Source organism: Tympanuchus pallidicinctus, unplaced genomic scaffold (assembly GCF_026119805.1).
Source record: "Tympanuchus pallidicinctus isolate F22 unplaced genomic scaffold, pur_lepc_1.0 scaffold1, whole genome shotgun sequence".
In the NCBI taxonomy this organism is placed as follows: Eukaryota; Metazoa; Chordata; class Aves; order Galliformes; family Phasianidae; genus Tympanuchus; species Tympanuchus pallidicinctus.
In genome coordinates, this window is record NW_026294618.1 from 86,769,726 (window position 1) to 86,793,210 (window position 23,485).

Sequence of the window (23,485 nt, forward strand, 5' to 3'; positions counted from 1 at the left end):
ATCAGTCTTTAACCGCTTAGTGACTGCTCCTCAGAAAATTCATGGCATTTTTGTAACGAGACAAGTATTAGGAGGTGAGAAATGTGCTGTGAAATTCCTGGAAGCAGCAGACAGGGCATGGGCATGAGTAGGGGATGACAAGGTAGAGAAACAGGCCTGGCCAAGGTGTGGACAAGAAGCAGAGGTTGTCTGGGAGAAGAAACTAGAGCATTTTTCTCCTCCTCTCACAAGGCCCCAAACCCCAGCACTTTGGGGAGCTTTTGGGTGTCAGGAAGAGCTGGACACTGGGACATTGGCATGCAATGACATTGCTTGTTCTCAACAGATGTAGATTAACTGATACCCAGCTGCTGGGGGAAGAGTCCTTGGCTCAGGCTGAACTATGCTCTTGTTTCTCTGTGGATACAGAGAAAATGAAAGCATAAAGCCCATGAACAAAGACAGAGGGGATGAAAGATTTATCTGGGAGTATGAAAAAGCTTTGAAGAAGTGAACTAACTCTTCATTTTTTCCCTTCATTCGCACAACGGAGCAATTTTAAATTAGAACAGGTTGTAACAGATTTAATTTAGATCACCATGGTGTTCAGTGTAATGCTACAGCATTTTCTAGTAGTTTTTTTTTTTGTTGTGTTTTGTTTTTTTTTTCCTGATTTTTAAGGGCTAAACAGTTTTTAAACTGTGAATTTTACAGAATGCTTAGCTCCTTGATGGTCCTAACTAAGCAGGGTTTTCTTATGCAACATGATTAATTTTGTCAGATAAAACTACTGAAATACGACTGAAGGTAGAAATAAAAAGCATAGAAGTGCTGTACGTCCACAATTTGCTCTTCAGAGATGCATTTAATACTGTCTCCAGCAGAACAGCTTCATCCATTTTCCAAACATTCATTTGTTTATTTCAAGATTAGTCTCAGTTATAAACAGACATTAAATCACCTCCAAGCCCTAATACATTGTAATGAAGTATTGTAAACCATGTAGTATGTTGGTTTAAACAATGTAATCAAAAAGCAACCAAACCATTCTCTCCTCCTCCGGATGCCTCCCTGGCTTGCGCTGCCTGCTCAAAGAAAACTTCTTTTTAGTTTGTAAATGTCAAGGTCAATCAGAGGTCAAGTTTGTGCTTTTGAGCGGTGGTTCCTTTCAGGTTATTGGCTTTGTTTTATTACTGAAAGGAGCCATCCATTTTGGCATATAGAGCAAAGAAGTCATGTAATCCTATTAAACACAAAACCAACCTCTACAAAATAATGGGGAGGGGCTGACAGTCGCACAAAAGCCCCTTTTTCTGCTCACAGTTAAGCCCAAACCAAGTAATTAATGGTCTTTCCATGAGCCTGCTGCAGTGGGAAAACTGCCTAAGCAGCTCTCTAAGTGCTTGCCCGAAGATGGCCACAAGAGCTGCTGGTGGGCAAGCTGGCAGCAGCATGGAACGGCATGGATGGGAGACGAGCAGAACCCTAGGCAGAGGGTCCCTAAGAGGAAAGAGCGAGACTGGGACGAGCAAGGCTGGAGGAGGGAAGCATCTGCAGAGAGGTAAGGATAAAAGGAGGCACTCAAAGTTATTAGAAAATCAGCTCACTGTTGGCAGCAGAGAGGAAAAGGGGAAAGCCGGGGTTACAGCACACAAGTGAAGATGTAACTGGATCATGATGTACCGGGCACAACATCTGACACATAAAAAATTAACTATGAATATGTCACCGATTTCCTTAAGAAGAATGTTTATGCACAGTACGAGTTCAATAGAAAAAAAAAATTAGGAAAGGGAAAGAAGATGTAAGCAGAGGTTAAAAAAAGAGCAAAGAAAATGCAGGGAAATTTAAAGAAAACTGTCCTCACAGTGGTCCTCTCAGCAAGGGAAAAGCTGAGGATTTTTGTGTTCAGTTAGTGACAAACAGATGTAAACAAGGGGCTTGCAATGCCATCAGCTCTACTTGCTGCTTCTTTGAGGGCAGACAGATGCAGCGTGTGAAAACTACCGAGGCTGTGCAAAACCCAGTTTTCATAAACAACACTCACAAAATTGTTTTCGCATCCCTCAGACAAACATATATATGTTATCACAGCCTTAAAATCTGTTTGCTGGCAAGGCAAGACGTTACTATCCGAAAGCATACGCAACATGCAAACCGACAAGATCTATCACTAATAAAAAGAGATGAGCTGATTGAGAGTGCAGATAGCAATTGCAGATAAGATGAAGAGCTGCATGAAATGTAGGCAGAAGCCGCAGAAATGAACACCGAACCAGACATACAATTGAATATGATAAACATTACAGAAATGGGAATGGGAAGCAGAGAAACCTACATTACCCAGATTGTGAAACAAGACTTGCAGAAAGCCAGGCAGTAAAAGTTTCCAGCCTATCATATTGCAAGGTCAGATAGACAACAAAAATGCTTGGAGTTCAAGTGTGGAACAGGTCCAAGATCTTCAGATAGCTTGTAATAGCAAGGGAAAAACACTGGCACATCTCTAGCAGGGACCTCCGTGCAGGACCGACCACTAAACACAGGCTCCAGAGGTTCCAGCAGATGCTTCAACAAGAACAGACTCTGACATTGCAATCTTAGAAGAAGTCTGGAGCAGGCCTCACTCTACCCTGTACTCGCTCCTTGGGCTGATCATATTCTAAGAAGGCAATAGGTTCAGAATGAATCACTGGGGCTGATTTTTTTTCTTTTCACACTCCTTTCTTCCCAGCGCATCATTCAAGAAGTGCGAAGAAAGTGAAATACACCCACAGCTGCCCATCAGGGGATTTCCAGGAGGTATAACTAGCTGCTTTGCCCCTCCCTGGGCTGCAGAAGACTTATCAATGTCTCAATCTCCAGCTATCACTAGCTCCCATATTATTCAGTGGCGCCGGTCTCAAAATAGAAAGCCGAGGAGCTGTACCCAGACTTCTGAGGGACTTGGAGGAGATATTTGTACAATGACAGGGAATAGACATTATAAAACAGAACCACAAAAATAAGGATGTATGTCTTGCTATTGCTAAAACTTTCAAATACAGAGAAATGGATTATGTAGACCAACTTATCATCTAAAGCGAATGTCGAATTGAGAAACTTTTTTTCCCTTCCTCTCCTTGATGGCCCATATTCCAAGCTTTTCTGACAAGCTGGCAATGCTTTGGTTACCACAGACTAAGGGATGAGGCTCCAGCCCTTACATCATGCAGACATCTTTGGTGAGTTCCCTGGGAGCACTCAGACACAGGAGCGCAAGGTGGTACTACACAGAGCTAGAAGAAAGCTTCAGAAGCTTTTACAGGAAAATCCCTCACTCTAGTGACATGGGGAGAGAGTCTTTCTTTTCCTGCTCTGAAAGCAATCTTGCTCCCAGTTTGCGCCATTAGCTCTCTCTGCAACAGAGAAGACTCAACAGTCTGAGATGTTTTGTTTCACAAATTGAAGCTTGCCCCAAACTTTTGCATTTGGTTCACAGCACGGAGATTATTTTGAGGAACTTCTGCTTTGTTTCCCAACTTCTATACTTATTTGGGGAGTCACAAGCAATTTGAATGGGATGGAGGCAGTTTCTTCATTATTAGAAGCAAAATTTGCCCGTAGGAAATATATAAAGTAAGACATTACATATTTACTTATGATCTGCTGCCAGCAAAAATTCCACAGCTATCGAACAAATTGCTCTTCCCCTATTATTGTTAGCCTGCTCTGCAAGGGTCCCCCCAAGCTCCCAGCCTCTCTGCATTGATACAGTAACTCCATTGCATTCACTGCTTTCTGTTTGTCAGTGCAGAACTCAGCTCCTCAGTTCTGGGGCAACCAAACAAAAACAGTGACACAGAAATGTAAATGTGCTTCTCTACTGTAAGTGCATTTCCATCACTATAAAAATATGTGAACCAATACTGCTTATTTCAATTTGATGTATAGTACCCTGCGTCAGTATCTATAAACACATATATTGTATATACATTGGAAGTATGGTTACAGTCTAGACATGTTAGTTAACAGTATTTTTTTAAATCATGACATCTGCATCCTTACATATCCACCCATGGTCATGTATGTCAAAAATAAATAAGCAGGAAGCAGTGAGAGCTAGAATAACCAGTAAATACAACTATCACAAGCTACTTTAAAAATTCAGGCTACAGTTCCAAGTGGGAAAGTCCAGAGAAGAACATGTGGATGGCTGCTTTCTTTTAAAGTGTCTCAATGAAACAGACATAGAGTAGAGTATATATTCAGATCTGCATAAATCAGGAAAATAATACACTTCCATGCTGAGGAATATAGAACAGAAAACAGAGAAAATGATGATACAATTACATCGATGACTCTGATCAGATGGTCTTTCCAGATGATACGTGGTGTGCTATTTAGTGTTGTATCCACTTCCAAAGGACAAAATCCTGAAAAAATAACACTGTTGTAACTGGACTAAAATTCACTATGTGCACTGGAAAACTTTAATCTTGATCTCTGCTGTCAGTTGGACTTGGACATGTTACACATTGTGGTAGTGAACCACACTGACTTAATCATATCTGTAGATATGTAGATATCATCCTTCTGTTACAGAAAATGACCTAGATTAACTGTAATTTAAAGTTAAGATGCCAGGCTTTCTTCTGCTCCCATCAGCTGTCTTTTCCATGACTGCTTACCTTTCATCTTTAAAAAATTTTTGCATACCATCAGCTTAATTTTTTCCTTCTCGTACTCGGAAAGTATTTCTCCCATGCAATAAACACCTTGACAATTAACACAGCTCTGTGCCATAAGCCATACTCAAGCCCCTTTCTGTTGATTTAATTCCGTGACAGAAATTTAAAGCCAAGCAAGCACAGTTCACAAGGAATAGTGGGGGGCACTCAGCAGAAGATGGAGGAGATTCAACTTTAAATCTGCAACTGCATTTTTCTGGATTTAAAGTTGACAGAATCTCAGTGAAGACAGTTTCCCACTGTAACTGAATAGAATCTTTGTCTGTGAATGAGACTTTGCGTACCTTTCTAGCAGAAGGGTTTTTAGGTGTGTTTCTTCACGTAGCAGTTCTCAACTTCTACCACCAGGAGGGCATGCAAAGCCAGGAAGATAATCTACTTCTTGCATGTCAGTCAAAGCTCCACACGCCCCGAGTTTTTGTGGCATGCGGCAACAGAACAAGCAGCAACAGGCAGAAACTGGCACACAGGAAGTTCCGTGGTAACACAAGGAAGAGCTTCTTTACTGCCAGAGTGATGGTGCACTGTACAGCCTGCACTGAGAGGTTGTGGAGTCTCCTTCTCTGGAGATATTTAGGATCCACCTGGACACCTACCTGTGTGAATTGTTATAGGGAGCCTGCTTTAGCAGAGGGGTTGGACTCCATGATCTCCAGAGGCCCCTTCCAACCCTATGATTCTGGGAGTTGGACATACAGCTATAAGAAGACTTAGAAGACTTTGTTTCTTGCTTTACCTCAGGAATAGTTTCCAGTGTGATGCTGGACTGCTTCTGTTCCCCAATTTATCCATCTGAAAAATGGGGAGAACATTATGGGCCCCTGATTCCAAGACCCTCTCAGATCTACTGATACAAAAAAAATTGAAACAAGATGAGCAGACTTTGATATGGTTCAAACCACAAAATCAACTTAAAATCTGGAATTTATTAAAAAAAAAAAAATTAGTTGTGTTATGTTTATGAAGATAAATGAGTTTTATAAGTTTATGCTATCACAATATATAAACTTACATAATTTATATGATATGTATATGTCATATACATTTGTGAATGTATAAATACATATGGTTGTGCATTTTATAAAAGAAAACATCTTCTTTTCTTTAGTGTGTGAAGAAAGCCACACAAACATGAATGTTATTCCCTGGGATGTCATCTGCAGGGTGGTCTGTGTCACTGCACACGTCACCACACACGTGCATGCCCACATTATTCCTGATTCCATCTATGTGGCTCTTCCAAGAGAAACAGGAACTCATGCACAGAAAACAAAATGTCCCCTTTAAAACTCCGAATGCCTCTATCTCGTGTTCCTCCCTACAGCTCTCACGCGCTCGCAAAACAGTAATAAAATCATTGAAAAAAAATCTCTGACTCGGCACTACTTCTGATTTGCATATCTGCAGCTTCTTTACCAAAACATGCCAAAGCACTCTTGCTTTGCTTCAGAGCATCCCTACAAACAGCTGAATCTAGAGACAGGAAGCTTAAGGTTGGGGTCCTACTGAAAGCTGCTCTATGGCCCAGGTGGCCGATTCCACAGTGCCTCTGCCGTCCAGAGCCAGCAGTGGGGTGATGTACTCATACGCAAACCACGCTGAGCCATGCTAAAAATCCTGTGAGGTGCAAGGCAAGAGAAAACAGGTGTCTGTGGACTTACAGACCCAACTGTGCTGAATGCAAAGGGGGCTGTAGTCACAGGTATACGTGCGGGTGTTGCTTTTCATTCCTGCTTTTTTAAAAACAAAGCTTTTCCCTACCAAGATGCTGGCTCTCTGCTTTGACTGACCTTGTTACGAAGCATCTTATCTGCTGAATAAGACAGCAGTTGTGGTTCTACACCAGTTAAAGGCAATTTAATCCAGTGCTGCTGCAAATCCCACTTTTGGGCGCTTGCTGCTTGTTCGGCTGATTCAGCCAGGCAATTCAGAAAAAATCACATGGACCTCTTGCCAGCACTGGGCGTTGATGAGGCACACCAGGGGGAGCAAGGAGTAGTGACAGTGGTGCCAGACAGTGGCAAAGCCACGCAACTTGGAACTAACTTGTCCATGGGACAGCAGGACCTCGTTTGTGGCAATATTGTGTGATTCCAGATGGCCCACCCACCAGAAAGGGCTTCTGTGAGCTCTAAAAGACCACTTTTTCCCAACTTGCAATGGAAACCATAAGAAGTGGTAACAAAGAGCCAAAACTGTTCTCTGAAAGCTCTCAACGCCCTTGGCTTCCCACGGAGTGAAGCAGCAATAAGGAAGATTGCATTTCAGCACCCACTTCAGCAAGGAAGACAGAGGAAGAAGAGGGGCTGCAAGCATTACACTTGCTGATCTCTGAGAAAAACCATTGCCGACCATCATTTGCTTTCCCTGCATTCAAGTATATGGGATTCTATACCTAATTCCCTTTGGATGCACAGTGAATGTGATCACAGAAAATATACATTCAGTGTTTTAAAGTGTTCTTACCCTATTAGTGTCAATTCTGTGGAGCCCTGGTACTTCTCATTTATAACAGGAAAAAGATAGAGGTAAATGGCTGATTAACTCCATTCAGACAATTCCAACCTGATTTTGAAGAAAAAAACCAGCAAAGTCATGCTGGAAAACTGACAAGTCAAAATGAACGCTTAAACTCAAACATTTAGCCATGAGACAACTGGTAATTACACCAAAACAACTCTTGGTAGGAAGCAATCTTTTCTTGAAATCTTCAACTTGGCTTTTTTTTTTTTTTTTTTTTTTGGGGGGGGGGGGGGGGTTGGGGAGAGGGGGAGGGGGATTAATTCAGCAACTTCTAATCTTAGTTAGAAACACCACGGCCCACATTATGTAGGATGTCAGATTTTGAGACCAAACCTGCTTTTAGTATTGAATTCTGTAACAGTATGCAAAATGGCCCAAAAATCCAGGTCAAAATAAACCTACCATTAGTTTTGTCCAAACAACTTGGTTATTGAGATCTAATTCATTCGCTTATTTTTTAAGATAATGCCTGCAATTCAAAATTCAGCTTGGAAGCAGTCATCCAAAACTGAGGATCTGGGTGGACAGCAATAATTCGGCTGCTGTGCCACTGAGCAGCAACACTCACATAGATATGATTCCCTAAGGATCCCTAAGGGATGTATTTTCACTGCTCCAGCCGCTGAACAAGGGTTGGTTGCTTCTACCACAACCACATTCCGTTTTCTTTAGTGCAGCCTTTCTTGGAAAGCCCACAGATTCAAGGCAAAGCCTACTAATAAAACTGAAGGCATTTGGGAACATAATGACACAGCAATCCTGTATCAGAGAGGAATTAACCAGAAGGATGATCAGAGACCTCTGTTGCTTCCCAACTTCTGTACTCCTTTCATTTCTGAAACAGCCCTGCTTAGTAAAAATTAAAATTCATTAATCTCTGACAAAAATCTGACAGAGCGATCACAGTTACCGTAAGACATTTGCTGCTTCTCTGTTGTTTGTAAGTGGTGGGAGGTTTCGGGAGACAGTCGAGTTGTCCTGACAGCTCACTGCAGCAAGCGACTGCCCTAGTCTTCCCAGCCAGCTCCGTCTGCACATCCCACAGTTCCAGTCCCTGCTGACCACAGAGCCAGTAGGAAACCTACCCAGAAGAGGGACCAGCTGTCTGGTCTCACTAGGGTCAGGCAGGGAAGGGTGAACAGATCCCCCTCTCAGACTGGAGGCAGGCTGGCAGTGGGTGCTTGGCCAGCACTTACATACTTACCAATTACCACGGCCAAAATGTTGTTAAGCAAAATCGTGACAGGTTTGTAGAGTTCTTCTGAGGTTTAATACTGGAAATAGGAATATGATTTATTATTTGAAACTGGGAAGCTCGGTCTTCAAATCCTCAAGAATTAGAAGAAGGATCGGGAAAAATGAGAACATCAATTAGGGCTTTGTGCTTTTGATGAAGACCAATTCAAAAATTGCAGGATAAATACAAAGAATGTGGTATAGCTAGAGCCAGCCCCCACATTTTTCTTGAAACATTGTCCAAAGCTAATAACCGACTTGTCTTCATTCAGAAATTCTATGTATGTACTTGTTATGGCAGAGCAATGCAGGTCGAGCTTGCAGCGTGTCAGGCGGCGGCTTGATAATGAACCTTTGTTCAAATTTAAATTATACCATACGTTTGATTTTGCTTTGAGAATAGCAACTCAAGCCTGCAAGCTTCAGTTAAATGAAGTACCACCTCACCAACACAGTGCAGATCTGTTCACGTTGATCAGCTGAACAAGTTGAGATGCTGTGAGAAAGCTATACAGACTGTTATATCACGCAGCTTATTTTCAGAAGTCATTTTGGAAATCGCAAGCAATATGGGCTATTCTGGGCTTCAGACTAGACACAAAAAACAAACAGAGGCACGGCACATGTCGAGCTGTGGTTTTAATTCTATTTTCAACATAGTTTATGTGACTTGGGACTCCAACGAGCAAACAAGCCATCCATTGAATCCAAAACTCAGCATAGATTCTGCACAGCTCAGCACGGCAAAGTTACAATATCTGAATGCGATTTTTCACTTAAGTAAAAATAAAATTAGAAAATGACTGGCTGGCTGGGGAAGGAAAATGAGACCTCTCTCCTGACATCTTAAACAGCAGAGACCTTTGCATGGGGCGCAGAGGAGCTAACAGCCAGTGGGTGATATCATGCTTTTTCAGTCTGCTCTAATCTGCACTGTAAATCAAAACAATCTCATAAAAGGTTAAATTATTAAGAACAGTGGCTGAATGGAAGTGTCATGCAACCAGGAAACCAGGATGACCATAAAAACGAAATGAGCCTGCTGGTAACCATTACAACGTAAGGCTGAAACAGAGATGTTAACACGCCACAGCCCTATTTCTGTTGCAGCCATAACCAGGGAGAGTTTTGTCTTTTTTCTTCTTCCTTGCCTTCCGAAGGCAGAACTAGGCCCTCACCAGCCCGTTTCGGTTTCTCTCTTTCCAGCCATGGTTTCTCACAGTAACTCCCTGAGCTCTCACGGAGCGCCGCAGGAGCTGCGCGCATCGCGTCTCCGTCCTCGAGATGCGAAATCCTTCCCCGCAAGGGAACGTTTTGGTGCAATGTAACGTATATTCCCAGCTCAGGGGAGGCAGGGCCGGGAAGGAACGCCACCAGAACCCTGCTGCGGAATTAACGGGGAAAGAAAGGGACAGCTTAAGACTAGCAGTGGCAAAAAGCAGCGGCCAGAGCGGCAACTTTCCACGGGGCTCGCTGTGAGAGCGTGAACTTCCCGGTCAACCCTCAGCCCGCCCGGAGCCGACCAGCCCCTCTGACAGAGCCCGGCACAACTTTCCTCTCCCGGCGCCGCCGCCGCCGCCCCCTCGCTCGGTCTCGGCTTCCCCGGCGGCGGGGCGGGGGGTGACGCGGCCCGGCCGCTCCCTTACAGCCCAGGCGGCGGGACCCCATCCTTCGGCCGTCCCCAGGCTCCCCTCCCTCAGCGCCGCGGGGGAGGGACGGCGGTGCCGCCGGCCGGGCGGGAGCCGGCCCCGGCCCCTCCGCCCTGCGGCATGCGGCGCCGGGAGCCCGCGGCCGGCCCGAGCCCCGCCGGCAGCCGCTGACAGCTCTCCGCCGGTCGCCCCGGCACCTGCGCCGAGAGGAGGGGCCGCGGGGGGGGGGGGCCGCGGCGCGGCGGAGCGGGCGGAGCGGGCCCCGGGGGCGGCGGGCGCCCCTCGCCCTCGCCCCGCCGCGGGGCCGGGCGGCCGCGGCCGCGGCGCCGCCGACACCTTACTTCCTGCTTCGCTACCCAGAGCCAGACCCATCGCGGCGGAGGGATCCCGTCGCCTCCAGCTGCCTCCTCCCCCTTCTGCTTCTGCTTTTTTTTTTTTTTTTTTTTTCCTCCTCTCCTCGCTCTTTTGCGAGAAAATAATTTGACAGCGATTTGCTGACAGCGGGATTTCGTGCATCACGGGCGAGGGAAGGGCGGCGCGGCCGGAGCCGCCGCGGGAGGCCGTGCCGGAGGTAAGCGACCGCTCCGCAGCCTCCCCGCGGGGCGCGGACCCGCCATGTGCCGGGCGGGCGAGGGCCGGGGCGGGTGCTGGCGGCGGAGCCGGGCCGTGCGGGCCGGGGGAGTTGCGTTTCCTGGCGGAGCGATATTTGTTTACGGGCTGCGCCGTAAGTAAAGTAGGACCCGGCCCCGGCGGCGCGGTGATCAATTAACTGTGCGGTCGCTCGCGGGGCGCCCAAAAGAGAGAAAAATCAGAGCCCCTCGTGCCGGCCCCCGTGCACTTGTTGCAGACTTGGCGCCAGGTAGGGCAGCGCTTCGCAAGTTTCATTTTTGCATGAGCTGGGGCTTCGCTTGCAAAATTGAAAAAAAAAAAAAAAAAAAAAAAAAAAAAGTTTGCAGCTCACTTTCAGTCCGCAGCGCCGAGGCCCTGCCCGCAGCCGCCTCATCCTCCTCCTCCCCGCGGGGCCGCGGCGGGGGCTGCCCGGCCCCTACCTGCCCGCTGCGGCGGGCTGCTCCGGGCGGGGCCGGCGGTAGAGCCGCGCGGAGCGGCGGGAGGAAGGGAGGGAGGGAGGCGCGGGGCGGCCGCGAGGAAGTTGTCAACGTGCGGGGCCGGGCGGGGTGTACGTGTCCCCCGCGCCGCCGAGGGGACTCGCGCGTGTCCCCGCGCGAGGTGGCGGCGTCCGACTGGCCGCGGTGCGGAGGTGGCTTGCAGTAGTGGGGAATGATTTCTGCTCTCCCCCTAGAACGGGAAACTGCTGGAGTGCGGGACGGCTGGGTTTTGTGTGCTGTCACAGTACGGGGTAATGACCAAAAGCTGCCAGCGAGATGCTTAAGTACCGGAGGGATGATTTGCAAGTGAAATGAACTGGCAGTTCACCAGTCAGTAAGTGGATAATGCCTACTCATCCTCTGCCGGCTTCTTAGATCGGTTTCGTGCCTGCCGCTCAGGCTGTAATAGCCAAGGTGTGAAACTTGGTGATGCCGACGAGCTCACCCAGTAGCATCCAACCTCTTGTCGAGTCCCGGCACAGCCGTGCCGACCATGACCAACACCAGTGATGTTCATAGGTTTTAACAGACTAATGTAATAGCAGTGAAATGGATACAGTGATCCACAGCTGAACTACTTATGGAAAAGGCTGCAAAGCACTTAATTGCGTGTTAGGCAGGTAATCACAAGGGTGAAGTTTTATATCTCTGACAGTTGTGATTCTGCTGTATGTGCTGCAGAGAGCCCTCCAGGCCAGTTTGGGCCTTGCCCCGCTGCTCCTGCTGCCCTGCATCCCAGCTGGCCTGCGGGCACCTTGCTGGGACTGCCTCCTTCCTTGACTGGAGGATGTGCTGTCACCACTACGTTTCTCATAAGACAGTGTTTCCCTAGAAATGCCCATTTCACTTTGCCACCTGCTGTGGGGATGTGGCATGATGTTGCTGGTATGTTCTCAAACATGGTCTGATTTTTGGGTGTTGCTGTGTGAAGCCAGGATTTGGACTCGGTGATCCTTGTGGATCCCTTCCAACTCAGGATATGAATCTGTGATTCATTGTTATCTGCCTTTCTGAGCCTTAACTGAGGTTTGATTTTAACATCCCAAGTGCTGCTTCATCAATGCTCCACCTGTGCATATATATTGTGGAAGTTAACCTGTGGCCTTGTAATTCATAAAGGAAGGTCATGCCAAATGGACTGTTAAGTTAGAATTTAGATAAGCAATTTTTTCATATGAAGAAAACATATCATGCATTTTTCTTCTATAGCTAATGATCTCACGTACTTTGGAAGAAGGAGAGGCTCCTACATGCTACACTCCAAGCTTTTGTTGCACATAAATGCTTTTATGATCCTTTCTGCTCCAGCTGATAAGTAGATCAAGTTTCTGAAGTTGGGAGACTCCAGCAAGGGGCTGAGCTGCATTATGAGGGCGTCAAACCAGCATGTCTAGATAGCTCAAATATGAGTAATTCAACTTGAATGATCACATGGGCTTCACCGTGGTTGCCAGCCTGGGCACAGAGTGTGTGCTCAGCCTGTAGGTACAGTGGTAAGGGTGGCATTCGGCAGCCCTGCCATTGATGCATGCCCTGCCCTGGGCACAGTGGGGCCAGGTAGGGTCCTGTGAGTAACCATAGCATGAGTAACCTCCCTATCTAACACTGACTCACATTACGTTTGGAGGCTGAATAAAATCTCCGTGTGATACTCACTTCGTGTTGCTGGCCTCCACCGATCACGTGCCCCTGATTTGGGCCTAGGACCATAGAGCAAGTCCTTTCAGGTTACTTTGCTTTTGGGAAGCACTCAACAGGGCTGCGTAGGAAGAGGGACTTCCTAGATTTTAAGCTCAGAATTCCATTGCATGTGCTTCTTTGGTCCGTTTCCAGGGATATAGGGAGGTTTGCTTTTGTAAACTGGGATTGTAATTTAGCATCTGGTAATGAGTGTGAGAAAAGTATATTAAAAAAAACAGTCGTGTAATGTACTACAGGTTTTGTAAAGCAGTGAGATAATATTCTGCTGTGGATGTTTTAAACTATTATTCTAATTTTTGGTTTATTCCAACCAAGCAGGGAATATACGTCTCTAAGAAAGTTGCTTGGTGAGGGCCTTCCTCCCCTTTCCCAGTACTGTAAAGACAGCGGTGAACTGAGGGAGAGTGGCCCTGGGATCTGTGGTGTCACTGTGTGATTCTGGTGCTGGAAGGCTGTCTCTTTATGATGTGTCATAGCAACTTGCGAGATAAGGCAGTTTCATTTGAGCTTCCTTAGAAATACTTAAAAAAAAAAAAAAAAAAAAAACAAACAAAAAACCCCCCCGTGTTTGATAGATGCAAAGTAACTGGGGATGGGGCAACAATTTGTTTCCCCTTTTAAGCCTTTTTTGATGCTGCATAGCTTCCAATGAAGAACTGTGATCAGAATGGCATATTTTTCTGCCTCTAAAATCAGAGTGATCCTTTTGCCTCTGCCACACCTCTGCAATGGAGATAGCCACATCTGCAAGCGCAGGCATCAGTTCTGCTAGGTCTTGGCTTCCAGGCACTCATATACTTATGCGAGTTGAACAGCACCAGCAGTGGCAGTGAGCAGCTGGATTGCTGTGCCTGTCAGTGTGGTGGGATGGGGAGCTGCATTTGGCACTAAAAAAATGAAGGCAGCAAACTCTGTATGGGTTGCCACATATGAAGGTATAAAACTTCTCTGACTTGACTGGCTCCGAGAAACCTATTATTGTCATCAATTGCAGGGCTGTAAGGGGAAATCAGGCCTTCTAAGATAAAGACAAAAATAGCACATTCAAATATATTTTAAGAAAGGCACTCTTCCTTCAAAGAGTGTTTCTGAGCACAGCTCAAAGAACAGTGGCCTAAGTTTCATCTGTTTTAGTTGTTTATTTATTTTTAATCTTTTCTTGCAACCAGACAGGTTGCAGAGGTGCATGGCTCCCACTTGTGGGCAGGCGTCCATTTTCTGTCCCTTGTTTGTCTGCATTGCTGCAGGGTCCTCAGCAGTGTCTGTATGGCATAGGCCTGCTGGAAGCAAATGGCTCGGAGCACCACTGCTCTGGGACCTTTAGACCCCACCAGTACAGACCCAGTTGTGGGGAGCAGCCCACCCTTACAACATGGGCACTCGGTGCCATCAATCAGAAGGAACAACTCAAATCTTGTGCTGTTTCCCAGCTTTCCTCTAGTCTCCCTTTCAGAGAGTTCTGTTGAGAAAAGGGCAGCATCGATGGGCATGAAAAGCTGGAAAATGCATTCAAGCTACAGTCTGCCCAGAGAAGCTGTGGGTGCCCCATCCCTGCAGGCACTCAAGGCCAGGTTGGATGGGGCCCCGGGCAGCCTGAGCTGGGAGGGACAGCCCTGCCCACTGCTGGGGTTGGGAAGGGGTGGGCTTTGAAGTCCCCTCCAACGCAAACCATTCTGTGATTCTCTGATTCTGTGATACAGCCTGCTGCCTCTGAAACCTGAAGGCAAGCACCCGGTCTGTGTTACTTTCTCCTCAAGAAGGTGGTGATTTGGGGGACTCACAGCAAATTTTTAACGGATGCTACATTGCCCTGTAATGGAGTTTTTTAGAGATTAGACTTCATGTTACAGTGGGGGTCTTGCAACATTTTGGGTGAGTTCTGTAGGGTTGGGTATATTTTGAGGTTCTGAGTGAAATGAGTCTTGTGGTTTCAGCTTAACTCCGTAACAAAGGGTAACGTGTCTCACACAAACATCCCACCTAAGTTTTCATAGTGACTGATGATTTGCTCTGGAAAGACCCAAGGTGCTGATATGATGCAAACGCAAAAGGTAGCAGATTTTTTTTTTTTCTTCTTCTTTTTTTTGGGGGGGAAAAAGATAGGGGGGGGTGGGGAACGTGGGTGTTGAGGGGAAGGAGCTTGTCTTTCTCCAGTTTACAGTTTAAAATTTGTTAGAATCTCATCCAAATCTCTGATCTTCAGCTTTCCATCTGCTGGTCACTTTATTTTCCACGTACACAGCCCCAAACGCCAAGTTTCCCTATTCCACTGCTGAAACCTTTGCAAAGCAGCCATCCTAGGCCTTATCACAAAATTTCTCAAGTCTTTTTAGTCCAGCAAGAAAATGGTTGCTGCCTTTCCCCTCCCTCTTCTCGTCAAGTGCTCATTGTAAGAATTTTGATAGAGACTGCATTGTGATATGTCCTTGAAGTGCAGTGCTGCAAGGTTTTGTTTTGCCTTTTTATTTTTTATTTTTTCTCACATTTAGACTTACTTGCATTTATAGCAAAGCAGGATTGTTGTAGATGTTCTTTTTTATATATATATTTTATTGTTATTTTGTTGTTTGTCAAAAATCTTTGTTCAGTAATGAGGGAAAGCTTTGACTCGGGTACTAAAAGCTCCAGCTAACCTTAGAATGGTGTTAAGACTACAAAAACATGGGGGAAGGATTGCTCCAGCAGAGCACATATAGGTTAAATGTTGAATTGTTTGCTGCTTTGCTTTCAGATGTAGGAGATTTTTTGTTCACCTTGTCACAAGGTCTCTTCAAGGATAACAGAGTCCATTTGAGTTACAGAGCCTACACCAAGTACTTTCTCTTTGAGTGAACTTTAAATCCTAAATGACTCCTTCTGCACCAGTGTGTGACAAATAAGTCTTACCCAAACCTGTGAAGTGACTATTACATTTAAAATTTGGTAATGGCCAAAGTTCTCTATCTTAAAAGTTGATTCTTAGTTGACCATACAGAGATGTTCTACAGACTCATTTTTGTCTTTTTTCTGCACTCTCCCCCACATACACTATTTTCATTGATGGGGAAGTTTCATTTCCTTTATTTATATATATTTTAGTGTATGGGTGTTTAGGGGGCGTGGGGAGGATAGGAGCAAAGTCTGTATGCGACTTTTTTATTTAAAAGAAAAACTGATATTAATGGGTTTAGAAATGTTCTTTAGTACATTCTCTCATTTAAACCAAAAACTGCTTATAAAATAGTGCATGTTAGAGGATCAAGGGGTTTTGCAACCGTTCTGGGTGGGTAAGAATCTTGTCTGATCTCCAGTTGTATTAGCAGAACAGTATTTTTCCCAGTATCGTCATGTTTCATGTGCCAAATCTAAACTAGAAATGCCTTTCCTTGGAAGGATCACTATTTACATTTGGAGGGCTATGCCAATTACAGCTATATTAACAAGCCTTTTTTTTTTTTTCCCCCTCTCTCTTAATCTTACACTTGACTTAAATAGTAACTTCTTTCATTTTCTTAACAGAACACCCAGTACAGTCCTGGCACATAGTTTTGAAGCAGTCAGTGGGGTAAACACTGCTGTCCTGTGGCACAAATGCAGATGGGCGCTCTTGCAATATAATGGTCTTAAGGGAGTTCTGGTGAAATGAATGCTCTTGTAGCTTTGCATGAGTTTGAAATAGTCCTATGCTATGCTGCAGAATTGAATATAATTAATCTGTAAGAAGGGACTGTATTATTCATATGCTGTGATTTCTTTTTCTTTTTTCTTTTTTTTTTACTTCCATGTGCTTTAATTTTGAAAACAATTTCAAAGTCCTGCGGATTTGGAAATACTGCATTACAGATTTGTGAATGTTTGAAGGCATAAGATAAGATGCTATTACTACTCAATTTGATCAGAAACTAGAGATTGAATATTCTTTTGGATAGTGTAGTAATGCATGATGCAGGAACAGGTAAGTGGGGCTGTTTGTCAGGAGGCCCTTTTGCCTGCTGGGCTTGTGCCCTGAGTGCTGTGTCTCTGCTGCTGCCCTGTGGACTCCTGGGAACAGAGAGGACATACTGGTGGAAGAACGTGTTTGTACTGGAAAATCAGCTCAATAGTAAATGGTACCATTTTCTTCACATGCAGATTTCCTAGTTACAAGCTCTTTCCAAGTTTAAGTTAAGATTTGAAGTGTTTACAGCAGCAGTGGGCTATTAAATAAAATGGGGATGCTGGCCGTTCTTCACGTGATTCACATCTGCCACAACTATTAGTACTTAGAAGACCTTATGTGTCTAAACTGAGCATTCTTTTCCCAAAAAAGAATGTCCACCAAAGCCCTGAGATGTAGACAGAGTTCCTTAAATATCTTCCCTGTTGTTTCCCCTTGGCTGCCTCTCATTATGTCTTATCCTGAGCATAGGATCTGGGTGGTTGTCTTTGGGTTGAATGTGTGCTTATATCAGTAGCAAGAGCACCGCAGTTTATGCTCTCTCTGGAGGCTGAAAGTAGCTACTTGCAGTAGCTCCTGGGTTGCTGTGGGACTTAACATAAACTCTGTCACAGTTACCAAAGCTGTATCTGCTGAACGCAAGAGGTTGTAGTCCCCTGAACCACAAGTTTAAGTTACGTGTAGCTCAGTTTTGAGTGTGGTGGTTAGGTTGCTGCTCATGCCCCTGATGTACTGAAAGGAGTGGGTGGGAGCACTCCAGTTGCTAACCCTGTGAATTTTGATGGAACAAAAGAAGTATTTAATGTTCACCTACATGGAGGCATTTCAGGAGCGTTGATACTTCAGCCGTCTTGTTGGCCTGCTGTGCAATTTGAATTCAAGCAAGGGTCTCCCACGTGGTTATTTGCATGTGTCCTCCTATCTCTGTTTTATATCTCCAATTTCAGTATGTGCTTCCAGAATTACATTTTCGTTCATTTCCAATCATTCTTCAAAGATAACTGGCAAAACCAACAGGCTGGTTGTGACTTTACAGCAATAGAAGATATAAAACTTTGATCTCCTTGTTAAATGAGTTTTCTTCATGTGTGGGCTGGGTGTGTGGTGCGTTGACTTAGTTTTTATTGATCAGTGTAAAAACGTGAATTCAGCTTCACAGCAATGATAATAAACAAGTACTTGCAGTGATATTCTAATGAGTTCCTGGCGAAAATAGGGCAGAAAACCATCTCAGAGATTGACATGCTTTAGTGGTGAGATGCTCAACAAGGATGCTTGATATAAAAGGACTGAATTAAGCTGTTTGAAGTTCTTTCTTTGGCAACACAACTCTGCAGGAGAGTTCCAAGCAGGGCAGGATGCAGTATTTTTGTATGCATTTGAGCAGCAGCAGCGGTATTTTCTCCTCTGTCCAGAAGAACCCTCACCATCCCAGTCACACCAAGATAGCATGGGTTATTGGGGTCAGCTACTTGCTTTACTAGGTGCCTCTGAATGCAGGCAGTGAAGCACTCATTACCTTGCAGTCTTCATCTGCAGGAATGCCCTGCAAAGCGTCCACACCTGCTTCTGTACGCGTGCATGGCAAAGCATCAGTTACAGAGAGGAGTGAGGGAGGTTGCTGAATTAGCAGACAATTTAAGTATGAAAAAGTGAGATTCGTATTCATAACTGTGTTGAAACAAAATGTTATTAGTGCAGTAGGGACATACCTTCATTTAAGATGCCAGTAATTCTTCTAAGCTAGAGTGTTTGCAGAGGTGTAGGCAGGTAACTTCTCTCTCCTTTTTTTTCGTTGATACTGTGTGTTTTCAAGACTAGGAGAGACTTCTCAGTGGAGGTGATAGACAAAAATCCTCTGATTTTTTTTTCATCATTTAGGCTTGTTCTATTCTGTCAGCTGAGTAAACTGGTATCTGAGCTGCATGGATCAAGATAAAAATGTATTGCTACTGCCTTCATGTGTGTTTGATAAAAGCAGAAAATGAGAAGAAAAATTTACCTGAAGAAAAGTGATATATATATTTTTTTCCAGGACTCTGAAGTTTTGAAAGAGTTGGATTATAATGAACTTTAATACTTTTCTAAAGTTGCTACTATTATAATGAAAAAGCATGAATAAGAGAATATGCCTTGCAGGTAAAATGAAAAAAGGCTTCTCCATTTGTACGCTCGAAAACCAAAAATGCGTTGCAGAGGATGAATTTTACCCTTCATTTTGCTCATAGTAAAAATTAGTCTTTGAAGTTAAAAATGGCTTTAGATTTAAAGAAATAATGCACCTGAGAAGGGAGGTGCAGAGAAAAAAGACACTGGGTTAAGTGCTGTTTTGTTAATGAAAGGCATGTATGGTAAGCTAACTGTGGCTGCCTGCACAGTGAGATTCTGCCAGATAGGAGCAGGGGTGATAAAATAAAGTGCTAGCAGACTGTTATTTCCAAGATTTCCAATTTTCAGAAGAAATTTTAATCTGAATATTGAGTGTGCAGTTATAAATGATAGCCTAGTACCACAGAATTACAATAATTTATGAAGAGAATGATACTTTCTTGCTTCAAGTCTGTTAGCATATGATCCGTAGGCTAACTAACTGATCGTTAGTTAAAGTAGAGGTTCATTAAAATAACATAGGCTCATCTGGTTTTAAAGACCAGCTCTCAGCCAGTAGGCGCTTGTCCAAAACTCATAAGGCTGCAGTGCTGACTTTGTGGAGGTGTCATGTAGATTGCTGTGTAAAGCTGGGTGATGGAGAAGCTTCTGTTGGAATCCAAGTATGCTTTGTATTGGGCCACAGTTTTCAATTTTTAGTTGTCTGTAGCAATGTCTATTCGTGCCATAGTCAGTTTAACTACTTGTGTGACTGTTTGAGTGAAGGTGCAAGATTAGGTCAGTGTATTAAGCCAGCTCTTACCTGTAGTTATATTATGCTATAATAAGTACATTTTTCTAGTTGAACAGTTGTAATTACAAAGCAGATGATGTGCTTCAACGATGTGAAAAAAATCCTTAAATTTAAGCCCCAGCTGTACTTAGCACAGTTTTTTTAGGTGGAACTTTTACTTTCAGGTTATTTCTGGAAAATCCGTACCACTAATTATGTAAATTGCGAGAAATGAAAAAAGAGAACAAATGAACGGAGCATCTTATTGTAGCTTCCATCCAGCAAAGTCATACGTGGTCATTCTAGCTGTCTGTAGTAAGTGCCTGTGTTGTTTGGCTGCTGCTTTTGCTACCAGCAGACTGGATCACTTAAACTTGTTCTTTCTCACGTGCTCTGCACAACGAGGCTGCCAAACTGTTAGCCAAAAGTGGGAACTGGGGATTTCTTTTGGTACCTCCTTCCTTATGGGGCTCAGGGTTTTGTGCTCATGGCAAACACGGCATCTTTTTTGTTTGGCTGGTTGGCTTTTCTGCAGTCATGTGGGCACGTACCTTTTATTTAGGTCAGTCTTCTTGTATATCAGGACATTTTGTACCTGCACCTATTGCCTATTAAGGCAATAAGAATGTCTCCTAGAATGAAGTGGAGCCAGATGTCAGGTCTGTCTGCAGATCAGAGAGAAGGGGATGGAAGAAGCGGCATTCGAGTGAATGAACAGACTTTCAAGCTGACTCAGAGATACACATACAGTATGTGCAGTAGAGATTAGTCACCATTTACTGTAAGTCTTTCTTTATGGCGCTTGGTGGATGAGCAGCTGTATCAAGCTGCTGTAAGCGAGCTTTGTAGGCTGGGAATTCAGGTAAATGTTATTTCTACAGTATTTTCCCATCGAACAACAACAAGAACAAAAGACAAAACCTAAAGTCTTGTAAATTACTGAGCTAAAGGCAAAAGAGATCTTTTACTTATCTCATAGTGTTGCTATCTTTCTTAATCTGTGAAAGTAGTAGGAAAGCAAATAAATTATGCAACAACGCTTTTTTTTTTTTTTTTTCTTGTAAATTTAGAAGCCTGTGCCTACATGTTATTAGTACTGTTCTGCCCTGTCCTGTGCAGGTTGGTTTGATTTTTTTGGATTTTTCTTTTTTCTTTTCATTAGGTAGTTTTCAAGCCACATTTGTGTGAAATACCAATTTACATGATGGTAACAGAAAAACAATTACAGGGAAGGATATTCATCTGTAAAAAAAACCAACACTGTTTTCATTTGCCAAGTAGAAACTTCAGGAAAATTACCCTCCAGGTTGAATTTTCTCATGAATGTTCTCAAGTTCTGAAATTATTTACTGGCATAATAGGTATGCAAAACACTTAAGGCAAAGTTTGTATTCAAAGAGTTACCTTTTGGGGGGGAAGGTGGAGAAAGTGATTTTACTGTTTTAAAAAGGTAGGTAAAATAAAAATAAAACTGCATTAAAAAAGGTGAAATTCTTGCGCAGTCTCTTCTGGATTACTCAAGTGCAGTAGCTCTGTGGGTGGCTTCTAGTCTGTTTGGTGGAAATTTATTTTTTCTTAATTTATCTGGGTATTTTTTGTAGTTCTTAGATGCTCTTTCTCTCTAATCCCAACCAGTTTTGGTTGGTTTGTTTAATCTGTCCTTAGAGAAATGTTAATTTCAGCTGTGATTGTACCGAAATTGCTTTATAGTTGTTACAGTAAGATATATTTTTTTTATAGTTTGCTTAAAATTACTTCCTCCCAAAAGAAAAAAAAAAACCAAAAAACAAACCAAAAAAAACCAATCAAACATGGTGTTGAGGAGTGAGAACCAGACGGCGCTGGCACTGCCGGGTGGGACTGCAGTGAAGCTGCGTGCCTGTGCAAGTGGCTTGGCTTCTGCTCTCCAGAGGATCTGATCCTGCAGTGGTTTGGAAGCCCTCTGAAGAGCAGGAATGAAAGCTGGAAGAGTTATTAAGTTGTGGGTTATCTCGCACCGTTTGTTTGAAATGGAGGCCGGATGATTTACATATCTCTGTAGCTTGGATCTGAAAAAAGATCTTATTTTTTATTTTGCCGGTCTTTATAGGGAAATGACATCACAGCTTATGTCAGCCATGCTACAGCATTCAGGCTTTTTTCTCCTCCCTTGGATTGTTAACTGAGTGCTAGCTTGATGCTGTGAGTCCTTCCGTGCAGCCTGTGGCACGCTGTTAACTTCATCTCAATTCAAGAGCCATAACTGCATTTTTGTACAATGAAATATGAGAAATAAAGATCTGGTCTAAAGCCTTTTGAAATCAATGGGAGTACAGTTTACTTCATTTCTGTGTGCCTGACTGGTGTGGTGACTCTCTAGCAGTGTACAGTTTTTGAGATTGCTGTCATGGCATTAAGTATATGAGGGATAGCAAGCTGGCTTCTTGGAGATGCTCACTCCAGGAGAGCAGGCAGGCCCTTCAGGAAGGAGCCTGTGCAAGGTGGGTGAGGTTTTCGGACTGTAGCAATTAAGTGTTACCTGTGTGTCCCTTGTGCAAAGCTGAGCTTGGCTTAGGAAAGCTTTATGGCAATGATACATGCAGCAGAACTAGCATAGCCTTGCTGGGGTCCAGGCAACTGTTGTGGTGTGAAACAGAGGGGAGGGGGTCTTCCTGTGGTAGTTGGAGAGGCTGGAATGTGGCAAACAGGAATCAAATCTAAGCTGGCATTCTGGAAAGTTGATTGCTGCCTTTGTTAATTGTAAGGCGATTTTTAAGTAAGACGCTTCTCAGAAGAAAAATAAATACATTCAGAAGAGAAAGGAGAGAAATGTGTTGTTAAATTCAGGTGATCACATGCAGCACAGTGTATGATGATGATGGTGATGGTGGCACCACATACACACAGACACAAAGCGAAGTGATAATGATCATCCAGATTCTTGTGATTCTAAATTTCCAGGCACAACATTGTGTATGCAACATGATTTTATTTGTGCTGACTATTTGGAGAGATCTAAGATTGAGGAAAGGACTGATTCCAATTACTGTTTTTTTTTGTTTTTTTTTTTTTTTTAAAAAAAAAAAAAAAAAAAGAGAAAAAGAAAATGTCATAACAAAACCATCCATTACTGCAGTGGACATGGAGATTTGTATTCTTTTCCTGTGTTTCTTTGGTTGTGGGAGGAGGGTGAGGAGGCCTTCAGGCCATGTTCAGCAACAACTTCCATCAACAGTTTTGGATCAGACTCTCAGCATGCAATACTTATAGACTCCCATTAGTACACCTTGTACTTTTTGATGCTTTCCTGGCTCAGCTCTTCTGTAATAGTCCTCTGCAAGGGACTGGAGGAGGCAGTGCAGGGGATGCTCACAGAGAGCAGAAGTATGCACGCGTTCAAAGGGCTGTGCCCAGACACGGCACTGGGAAGAAATGTGGGTCGTGTGTTGGCATTGCTGTGTGTGTGTTGGAGCAGCAAGTGCTCACACATTGTGCTGGTGGCCTCTCAGGAAAACCTAGCGAAATCATGTGTCCCTGCTAGTGCTTGAGAGGAGCTCTTCATCAACATGGTTAGCTGTATGGCCATATGCTGTTCTTTTCTCTTGCGTATGTTGTCTGATAATTGTCAGTAGCAGGTGTCTGTGAGCTGAAGCAGGGTGGTATTTTAAAATTAGACTTTTAACAGGGAAAAAGAATTGCATTACTTCAGTGGTAGCAAAGAGGTTGAGCGAAAATTCTGGCCTCTGAAGCTTGTGTGTGTCCTCACAATGCAGCAGCGTGGCTGT

General features: G+C 44.1%; 1 protein-coding gene across 3 annotated transcripts in view; it reads left to right on the forward strand.

The window, feature by feature from the left end:
- Positions 1-10,425: 10,425 nt before the first annotated feature.
- TRERF1 (transcriptional regulating factor 1) overlaps positions 10,426-23,485 on the forward strand; it is a 99,511-nt gene continuing 86,451 nt past the window's right edge. For 2 of the 3 annotated variants that reach the window (XM_052680738.1, XM_052681036.1), the window contains exon 1: positions 10,426-10,688. The gene's annotated coding sequence lies outside the window, so the exon portion shown is untranslated. Of the gene's footprint in view, positions 10,689-10,856; positions 10,977-23,485 lie in introns of those variants that run through there. The other variant, XM_052680806.1, reaches the window with a different exon arrangement.